The sequence below is a fragment of the Pezoporus flaviventris genome, unplaced genomic scaffold, assembly GCF_033815535.1.
Source record: "Pezoporus flaviventris isolate CSIRO_AGI_PZ_B2104156 unplaced genomic scaffold, CSIRO_AGI_Pfla_v1 ptg000001l, whole genome shotgun sequence".
NCBI classification, from domain to species: Eukaryota; Metazoa; Chordata; class Aves; order Psittaciformes; family Psittacidae; genus Pezoporus; species Pezoporus flaviventris.
The window spans coordinates 37,880,660-37,892,216 of NW_026892549.1; the positions used below are offsets into that span (position 1 = coordinate 37,880,660).

The window sequence follows — 11,557 nt, forward strand, 5'->3', positions numbered from 1 at the left end:
ATCACTTGAAAGATTTTAGAAAGCAAATGTGCTTTGCCATGAGCTTTATAGCCTGCAAACATCAATTGCATCAGTTTTTTTTCCCTCAAATGTTGCTAAAGATTATTTTCTTTTTCCTTTTGCAAATAAGAGAATACATCAGAGGAGGGAAAGAAAAACGCAACTACCTCCCTACCACCACCCCATAAGGATACAGAAACTGAAAACTGGCTACAGAAGCAAAAGTCGTAAAGCAAGGAGTACAGCCAGACCCCTTTCAGTTCCTCATTCTGGCCAGACAGACTCCCTGTGCCTCATTTAATGGGCTCATTAGTGTAATCTGAGTCTACTTTTTGTGCCTGTCTAATTTCCTAGCCAGACTCAGCTGCTCTTGTGCAAATGGATACAGGCTGGGGGCTATCAGTAAAACCTGGCTTGGGCTACAGTGATACGGGCGGGAAAATTCCCAAATCCATTCTATGTCTTTGTGCAAACACCCTGAAAATGGCAAATTGCATCAGCATACATCATCACAGGGATGTGTGGCAGGATATTCTTCTTGAAGAGGTTCACCTGTCAGGTTCAAAGGGATTTAGCACCTCCAGTATATTATTGAACTTTCATACATACCAGAAAAAAAAACCTTGTTTACTCATGACATCCATTAAGAAGCCACAGAAGCAGAATAAGCCTTTAAAATTGAGATGAGAGTTCAATACCAATTATTCCTTTCAGTTCAACAGCCTAAAATGAAGCGCTGTGCTGCTACAAGAGATTTTGAAGCTGTCAACCACATTGGCAAAGTTCACTATCTTGGTCCCACTGAACATGAGAGCCCAAGAAGGAAAAAGAAAAAATATGCTAGAATACTTGATACCATGATGGTGATGTCAGAGGAGATAACAACCAAAGCAGACACACAAGAGACACTTAATTTTCATGACAAAGCCTTGCTAACCTACTTCCAGCTAGAAGTTCCCTCTTTACAATCTTTATCATCAACACAGACTGCCCTTTTTCTTTCCCCTCACCCACTACACCTGTTTATATAAACTGATGTATTTATGACATAAGGAACTGAAGCACTGTTAATTTCCTAAGTTTGTAAAGCAGTTCATATAAAAACTGCCAAGTAGTAAGAATATTAGACAAACACAAAAGTGTTTACTAATCTGTTTGTAAGAAAGATCTGGTTTTGGCCTCAGTTTAAATAATCTGAATTCACACTTCTGCCTTATCATGACCTAGGTTTTGAAGCATCCAGGATATTGGTAACATCTGAAAAGAACATTATCTGACATTTAGGTCTGGGTGATCCATTTAGATAGGTCATTCCCAGATAAAAATGGTAGCGAGCTTTTTCTGCAGAAATAGCAATCTGGCCTCAGTTATAGTTTAGTAATTAATCAGTTACATAATTTTTATACAGAAGATTAAAGTGCTTTCATAGTTGAACAAGAAAATAGATATTTACAAATGTGTGGGAACACAAATTGACATATAAGAGGCAGGAATCTGCAATAGACCAAACCTGGAAACTAATTACCAACTTGGAGTTAGCAGGTGTATACACCAAGTAACTTTTTAAAAAGCCTAAATCATAAGACAAAATGGAATACATGAAATAATTATTTGTGCAGATTGTAACATTTATTGTTTCAATTTAAATCAGTATTCTGAAGCAAAACCTACTGAACTCATCATTTGACTTCACTACAATTTTTTATCAAGCTGGAACAGTTGATCAAACTCTGATTTAGACAGTTTCCTCCTCTTTCTACAGTATTTTATTATTACTGATGATATACATTAAAAAAAAAAAAATCACAAAAAGATACATTCAACTCCAACTTTATTGTCAAAAAGCAGTATGATCTACAAAAATATATTAAATACAAGGGAATGAACCCTGTCGTCTGCATATGCCATCCTGAGCAATTCAATTAATACAGCACAGTGATACTAAACTTATTTATGCACATTTCTGCGAATTTACAAAGCCCACTACTTTTTATAAATATAAACACTAATGTAAGATTGTGCCTTCTCTTTGACACTGTAGCTATGGAATATCTACAAGAATGTCCATCAAGCAAGGTGCCAGCAGGGTACAGATAAATCAAAATGTGTTAAAGATTCAAAGAAACCTCTCTGGCTGAAGCAGAAAATATATACAAGAAATATAGATACGCTAGCTGAACAGTGATGTAGGAACATGCAGAACATGGTAACATAACAAACAGCATAGCTGCTAGAGTGGACGTAATGGAATGAAAGGAAGCACTGATGGCCTTTATCCTTATGACAAATTTATTAAAAAAAAAAACAAACCCAAAACAAACGAACAAACAAACAAAACCAAAAACCAACCAAAACACAACAAAAAACAAAAAGAAAACAAACACACATCAAAAAAACTCCATGAATTCCCTTCATTATTATTTTTAACTCAAGTGTTAACCAAACTATTTCCGCTATTACACCAGTGGCTGCGGTAAAGAGATATAAAGCACTTCCTTCGGTTTTCCTACACTTACAAATAGTCAGGCCTATTTCACTACTGAATTTGTTTCTATCATAAGTAAAAGACAAAGGGAAGAAAAGACTGTGAAAGAAATTTGGAAAAAAGATTGCTTGAATATGAAGTAAATGTCATGGTGTGTGAGGATGGAGGCACGGACCCAGAGGCAGAGTGCAAGCTGGATCGTTTATTGAAAAGATTACACGATATTTATATGCTTCCAAGCAATTAGCCAAGCACATCTGTGTTTGCCTTGCAGTTACGTCAGGTGAAAGGTCTATCTGATTTTCTTATCGACATCCTCTTTCCAGTTCCGATGTCCTTGTTCCTTGCCAGTTCCAACATCTTCCAAGTACCAGTCAGGGACAGGTCACTCTTAATTGCCTGCTGTAGCTCCTTCTTCTCATGGTCACTCTTAATTGCCAGCTGTAGTTTCTCCTTCCCATGGTCTCTGACAGTTTCAATACATTCCAACCCCCACAATGGTGAAACTAGGACCACAGAACCATAGAATCAACTAGGTTGGAAAAGACCTTTAAGGTCATCAAGTCCAACCATTACTCCAGGAGACCACAGGTCTCCTTCACATATAAATAAGCCCTGCATTTCTTACACTCTGCCTGCTTTGTGCAGTTTTGTTCTGGGATGTAGTTCTTTTAAAAAGAGAATTTTTTCCTACGACCAGAGCCTTTTCTGTAAACAATGTTAATTCTCTTAATCTTCATCAGGCATTTTCAGACATTCAAATGATCATAGACCAGAACAATGGAACTTCAAGGCAGCTTTGGCAGTAGTTTTCTTTGGGGCTTGAATCAAAAAGTCTTTATGTTTTCTGAAGTATTTGTTCTCCCTCATCCCTTTTTCTTCCCGACTTTCTATATTATTTGGGTCTATGTTGTGAGACAAGTCTGCATCAGAATTTATCAGACAGTACAAGCAGTTGTCAGGAATACAACAGGAACCTTCCACAACTTGCACAAAACCATACAAAGCCCACAGCACTGAAGACCCCAAAGGACAGGTGGAAACACATGTTTTTATTTACTTCTGTTATTTACTCACTTTGTAACAAAAAACTGGATTAGATGAAGTAACCAAAACCAAAACCCTAAAGTTAATGCTACCCTTGCACCCACAGGGGAAATGATGGACAAAACCCAGATACAACAGTATCCTGTAAAACAAAATAAAATTAGCAGAATGAAAAAGGAAACGTAAATCTGGAATAGTAATTTCATTTCATAAGCATTTTATTTCCACTGAAAATGTTATGATTTCCATATTCAAATTTAGAGGTTCAAAATCAAGGTTGCGCTGACTGATACTGATTGCCAGCTGATACATGAGTAAGAGACAGCAGTAAAACACTACACCACATTGGGTTGTTGGAAAATATTGAAATGTTGATAGCTATTAATGAAACATTACTATTAAGAATATTAGAATCAAACCAAGGAAATACATTCTGCAATCAATTTACCTGATTCAGAGCCCAGTTTAAAGGATGTTACTGCTATGTGCAATGAGAAACAACTTTCAGCAATTAAGTATACAAGATTCTTGAAGATCAGCAAGTAAAGGATCAATCTCTATGAGCTATAATGATGATAATTGCAGACAAAGACAAATGTAGTATTCTGATGCAACCCACTCTTCTGGTCATTGACAACAGATAATAAATTCAAAAGGAAATCATCTTTTTCCCCTTGTACTAGTATGATAGTTACCCATATTTACCCAAACATGATTAAGTCTAAGAAGACAAAGTCTATTGACCTGGTTTTTGATAAATTGTGAAATTTTCAAAATGTTTGCAATTATTGTATCAGCTGTGACTACATTAAAAAAAAATCTCTGCCAAGTTCACACTGTATTATCAGGGCCTGATACTTGGTAGAAATGAAAGCACATAGAAATGTGTCTTCCAGTAATACCTACTAGAAGTCACAGAATCATCTACAGGATTGTAAACATCAATTCCCCCTGCCTTATCCCCCAGCGATTCACAACCTGTCTGAACAAGCCCACCTGGGCACTGCTGTGGTGCAAGTCAAGTTGAATGGAGCTTTGAGCAACATGAGCCAGTGAAAACTGTCCCCATCTGTCGACGATGACAGGCCTGTCTGCCTGTCCCTGCCTGAAAGATGTCCCTATCTCCAATACAGAGAGGTAAATAACCTTTTGATCATTACAGGCCCCACCTCACACACATAAGCACTTCACAGTCCCACTTCCATTAACACAGCATGATCAGCACAGGAAATCCTCAAAATTGATTTCTCTGACAGTTATCAGTATTCTTTATCAAATCTAGAGCCATTAGGAACAGTTCCAGAAATTATACCTGCTATTCATTTACTTTGCAGCATAAAGCACCAGAGGAATAGAAGCAACCTATAAGCAAATCATTGAAAACACACCTGCAGCATAAGCATATAGGGCACAACTTCCAACTCAGATTTGCAAATGAAATGAAGGCTGTATTACAAAGTGCCTTTAAAAAAATCATTTAGAGAAAGCTAAAATGATATTCCAGGTGAAGGATTACTGGTAAGGTAAAAGGTTCAGCATATGTAATATGCTATAACTAATACGGTGTATGGACTAATATATTGTTAGGTACATATGGACTAATCTATTTTTCCTTGATGAAGGCACACAGTGTTTTTTACTATGTATGCAGTAGTACAGTTCCCTAGAAACAAGGAAGTCTTTGCCCCGAAGTGCTACCTGGTTGCAGAAAGCAGAGATTATACTGCACAACAGCAATTCAAGTAAAAAGAAACCGCAAGACATTTACAGAAAACATTTTTTCAATTAAAAAAGCACTACACAAAGTACAGCAGCTGGTTAAGAAAAAAACCACCTTTTTTTTTTTTTTTAAACATAATTCACCATCATTTTCAGGAAAAAAAGCAAGCAGCTGTTTCAGACCAGAGCTTCAGAGCCTTTGTACTTTTATCAGCACTGTGGAATGACAGAGAGCTTCAAAACCTTCCTTGTTCCTTCCTTCCCAGTCATACAGCGGGAATAAATAATTTAATCATGTATTCATCAGGCAAGAGGAATATTCTATTAGTCTGTACCTGCATTCCTTCCCCCTCACTCCCTTGCTTCTCTTAGAACTCCAGAAGAGATGGAAGTGTACATCTGTCTCTTTTTTTGTGTGTTTTTACAGCTCAGCCAAAAAACAGCTCTAGGAGCTTAAAAACACAAACAAAACAAAACAAAACCCAAACCTGTGAGTATCTTCAAATTCATATGCAACTTTCTAACATTAAAAGTGAGTAAAGAACCAGTATAAATGGAATGTTATAATATTTAGAAAAGAACCATAAAATTCACCCTGCGTGAGAAACTAGAAAAATGGCACTGAAACAATACCACTTTTAGAAAATCAGTTACCAGAGACTTCTTCAATCATTAAACACTCATCTGCCCCTAAAAGATACCTATGAGACACATCACCATAATGCAAACCATGAAAAAGGGCTACAGATTTTGCAAGTAGCTCATTTGCTGGTAAACAAATGTACATTTCTTAAATTACTTACAAAGTACCAAGCTACAGTCACTGACACATTTGTCCAAAGATGCAAGGAACCCTGTCCTCAATCTGACTGACCAGGGGCAGATTATAAACAGAAAACCTTAAAGGATCATTCTTTATTATTTCCATTTGAACTGAACTAGAACCCTTGTAAACAACAAACACAAATGGAGCAGCAACTAGCATCCTTGTCAAGTACCCTTGTTCAGCTTCTAGAGTTTTAACAGAAATGTTTTAACAATGCAAAAGCCTGAGAAACAGAAAAATATATCAGTGCTCTTAAACACAAAATACACCTGTGTTGGCAAATGATTGCATTTGCTTAAAAGAATGGGAATTGCTGTTCTGATGATTATGTTTGACGCTATTTGCCTTCTGTTTTATCTGCCTCTGTGAACAGCTGCCACACCGTCAACCACTTCTCTAAAACCGAAAACCAGTCATCATTCCCCCAGGAATTTGAAATCTTATTACTTTTTTCTTACACTGAAAGCTGTGGCATGGAAGCTGTAGAAAATCAACCAACTAACCAGCAACACACCCACACAAACCACCCTAAATCCTCACACAAAACAAAAACCCTAAAAAATGCTTATAAAAACTCAAGATTCACTTCTAGGACAGACGTACTTTGGCTTCAGTGCAGAACACCCTAATTCTGTATCTATGTCCCTCAGCAAAATGATGAGATAATTGTTCAGCATATCCATGCAGTACTATTTTAAAGTAATTCCTGTAATTTGTCATTTTAGAGTCGTCAAACCCATTTTTTAGATTAATAGAAACACTCTCACCCTCTGCATGCCTTTACATTCTTAGGCGATTGTTTGAATCTTGTGTGACCATGGTCCATTTGGCCCTGTGTCCAACTCAAAGAAATCCACAAAAAGTAAAGCATTATGCAACGGGAAAGGCATCATTTACAGCAATGTAGAAGAGCAGTATTTCTGAAAGGCTCTGGAAAACTTCTGGAATCCACAAAGCAGAAAGATGGAAAAGCACAAGGCTATGATAATTCCTGTACTCTTTTCACAACAGATAAAACTTCTTGGAAAATGAGTGTCTGAAGGTTTTGTCAAGAGCTGAATCAACTTTCTAGAAACAAGAAACAGTTTCCTAGTGCCTCACCACAGTCCATTTTATGCTTTTGGACTTCTCTAAATTACCATCGCAGATATACTGGTGCACATGTTTTCTAAAAAACAGTATGCGTCTTATCCCTAACGAGAAAAACACTGTGATTATTTAGAAATGAAATAAACACACATACTTTCGCTCATAAGTGTAGATTATCACAAACCCAATCTCTATTTACTTAGTGCAACAAAGCCTCTGGAAGTCATTATTTTATTCCTTTCCATCATCCATGAAGTAGAACATCATCACTACATGGAAGGAAAGAACTCTGCTTGAATTCAGTAAAAGGACAAAGATGCAGCAAGATGAAAATAAAATATGCCCCCAGGGATTGGGAGACAGAAGGAGAGTGAAAGAAAGAAAGACTAAGTAGGCGATCATGGCTATTTGGTGCTCCAAACAAATGGACTTTTCTTTCATTCAATTTATTAAATCTAATTAACAAAATCTTTTTAAGCCACGGAAACTGCTACAAAATATCATTAAACATGAAACATCATTAAGTATTAACCACAAGTATCTACACCCTGAAAGCTTTAAATTGCATCTTCTCCATGACAATCTGCAAGTTGATACATCACTTGAAGGACATACTTGAGTCTTTAAGATTACAGAGGTAAAAAAAACATAATAATTCTCACTGTTTTTACTTACTTATATATTCTTCAAAAGTTTTCCAAGGCATCGTTTTAATTTTGAAATATCTTTTCCTACATAAAACTGAGGATCATGTTATTAATAAAATTAATAACATCAGAGCAAGTAGAGATCTCTGTTTGCAAAAAGAGCTATATACTCCTTAATATAGGAAAATATAGTAAATCCTTCCTAAAGATACATCAGCCTGGAAACAGAAAAACAAGCTTCCGAGAATTAGGATCTATTATTGAATCTAAATGTAAATTAATTAACATATTTTTCTTTGGAAATGTAATATAAAGTATATAGCTCAAAATTTTCTAACACAATGGTCCACTATTAGCTATAGATAAGTCCTTTGAAATCTCATGCACAGGCTACAGAAGAAACACAGGCTGTCTTGATAAAGAATTTTGAACCCAACAGTGACAGGACTGACTGCAGACAGAGGCCTCTTAAGACACACTGCGAAATCAGCTGAAGCTCAACACAAACCATCACCACCACTGCTCTGCATGAAACCTGGAGTCCAAGTCCCAAGCAGTGTAACATGAAAGGAATTTTTTACAGGGATAGAAGAGAAAAACAGATTACACCATGAAAATCTCTCTCCTACCCTCCTACAAGGTCCCTCTGTGCTGAACCTCGGGTCTCTGTTTTAAATAAAGATCTTTCAGGTTTTGATGTGTTGGTACGGCAGGCAGCACCTTCGTGGCACCCTTAACAAGAGATGACTCCAAATATGAAGTTCCTCCATCCCCACTGCTCCTCCTATCGATATGTTTACCTAAGCAGTGCCTCCACATACAATTTTCCTCAGTAAGCATCACCTCCCTGTGACTGTTTTTAAAGCCCCACTCTCTCCTTCCTCTTGCCTTAGTTGTGCTGTATGTATTTAAAGACAACCAAGACTACAAGTACTCTTCCCAGTAATTCAGTAATCTCAGCTCCTAAATAATGACCTTCCCCTTCCCCCAGCAACGCCCCCCCCCCCCCCATCTTGGGGTGGGAATAAAAAAATTAAACCAGCTGTGTGCCAGATAAATAAATGCAGCAGCACTTGCAGCAAACCAGAAGGTTGTTTTTCAAACACGTTGTAGCTACACAGTGTGTAGCTACCTCTGTACCAATTAATCTGGCTATACGTGTTAAAAACTAAAGGTATGGTGTACCTTCAAATCGCTAACTTTATTTCAATTCCTCTGAGGTTTTCTGCTTGAATATAAACCTTGCTGCATGAGAAGTGTTTCCAGATAGAATCAGGATCAAGATACAAGGGCTGAACAGCACAGAAAAACACCACTTGCTAGCCAACCACAATGTCAATGCCAAGAAAACATGCAGCACCCAAGCAGCAGGTACCACAGAAGCCACTGATGGATTTAGGGCAAAGAAGCTTCATTTCCTACTAAGAGGCAGACCTCCAAAACAAACACTTCGTCACTGGCTAACTAGCTGCTCAGGAGGCACGTTTCTCACTATTACAAAGAATTTGAGTGCCTGTTGATCAAGCCAGATGGCCAAGAAGCATACACACATTAACTAAGCATTTGGGTACCAGAAGCAAAAAGCTCCTTCCTGCCTGCTGTCCCTTCAAGTATCAAACAGTTCCTCTACACATGCAGTTAGACTGCCAGCATGAGAACTGCACAACCGCGTCTAGCCCTGGAGTGCCATGGCCACCAGGGGTGGAGGCAGCAGAATAAAAGAAGGGAAGAGAGGAGACACAAGGGTGGCTATGGTAAGAAGGATGAGGTGTGAAACAGTCGAGAATTACTAACAGAATTACAAGAAATGCAGCAAATGCAGTAGGAAGGGCATGCAGCCTTTATGCAAATAGCTTATCCAGTGATTTAGAAATTATTTATGCAGAGTAAAAATATTTGGGCAAAACACTTCTCAGGCATGTTGTAAATATTCTAAGATGTGTATTATACATTCAGGAAACCTAGAGATATATTAATGAGCACAGAAGTATTTAAAATCGCATACTTAAGGCACAAGGAAAAAAACAACCATTTTCAGCAACACTGTAGCAAAGTAAATGGGTATCTATAAAAGTTAAGTTATATGCACTTCAACGTAAGATCAATGTGAGTTTCAAGACTGTGTATGTTATTTGGTTATCTTTCTTCTACAGTATCTTTTCACTGTATTTACTCATTTTCCTATCAGGATGATCTGTACAGTAAATCATAGTAGTCCAGACACAAAGCCAGTGAGCCAGATGCAAAGGGCTTGCCCAGCTTTTTCCAGGAACTCAGGCAGCAAGACTTGGTGGTCTCTCAGGAGTTCTCACAAGACTGATAAAAACTAGAGACAGCCTGCCTGCTGCTGCTTTGGGTCAAGCACAAACACCATCAGCACTCTACACCCTGGCAAGTACCATGGGCATAGTACCAGTCCCTATGGCACCCCAGCACTGCTAGCCTACAGATGCAGGAACAGCTACTAGAGAATACATGCTCCAGCCCATCTGCAGAAGCAGGTAACACTGCAAGGGTGCAGAGGGACACCTTATGTTTTTTGGCTACTTGGGCCACCCTAAGATATTACTTTTTTTAAACAAGAATTTCACATCCAAAAGTTCAGGATAACACTGGATAACGATTCTGCAAATGCATCACTTGAGAAAAATACCATTTCAGTCTGAAAAAAATAAATTGGATCTATACATTAATAATCTTGTCAACTGTAACTAACACAAGAGGATCAACTAAACATGGAGCTGGAGGTGGAACTCTCATTTAATATCTGTCATGAAAATGCATGCTCCCAGAGGCTTGCTGGAGCATTGTTGTTATTTTCCCCTCACTTAACTTTGTTGAACTCAAGACAAGAAAATTTTATAGCATGACTTCCAAACAAAGAGTCCAAACTCGACACAGAACTTAACAGAACTCCTATGGAAATAACTCTGTTGAACTTCCTGCTCACATGTGAAAATATATTCAAATTATGTTGTGGGTTTTGTTTTTCTCTTTTCCAGAATGCAGCAACTGCATGCAGGATAATTTAATTTTTCTTTTAAACTTCTGCTTTCCTACTGAATTTTTTCCAAGACTGTAAAAAAACCTATTTATACTGAATCTATGACACTGCATGGGAAAATGCAACCTGTATTTAGAAATGTGAGAAAGGGTTTATCTCCTATCTGGAAAACAACCAGTTAACAGTGACAAAAACCTTAACAAGAGGAACAAGACAATTAATGAGAAACTTCCCTGGCAACAGATCAATGGGCTTTGGACACAAGTGCTTCAACCAGCACAACCACTCAATGTTGAGAATGACTCAACTCTCTCTAAGGAGCATGACATCTGTGATTACTATTGATAAATTGTAAACTCAGCCCAGGATGAGGATGTATTTATTTCAACAGGAGGGAAGAATCTTTCTGAAGATTAAATTACACCAGCTTTCTCTCCATGTGTTCTGGACTGCACGCACACACGCAGTCCCGAAGGACGTGCTGCAGAAGGCATCCAACTTAGTGTCCTTATAAAAAAATTAAATGAGGACATATGCGCCTAAAGGATTGGTCCTGGGATAGTTTGTTTCTTGGACCTGAATAAGGTGGAACATCTTCTACATGCTATCACTGCTTAACACGTACGTATTAATAAATTAGATTTGCTTACACGAAGAAAAACAAAGTCTATCTTTTCAGCATTGCATCAAAGCTTCATCTTTGCCTCAAACAAAAGAAATGAGTTCTAAATAAAGTATTG

The 11,557-nt window shown here is 37.7% G+C and overlaps 1 long non-coding RNA gene across 1 annotated transcript in view; it reads left to right on the plus strand.

The window, feature by feature from the left end:
• Window positions 1-11,335, plus strand: part of LOC133268814 (uncharacterized) — a 98,317-nt gene extending 86,982 nt beyond the window's left edge. Inside the window, exon 3 of the long non-coding RNA XR_009743179.1 lies at window positions 10,816-11,335. This is a non-coding gene — a long non-coding RNA (uncharacterized LOC133268814). The remainder of the gene's footprint in view (window positions 1-10,815) is intronic.
• Window positions 11,336-11,557: the final 222 nt, after the last annotated feature.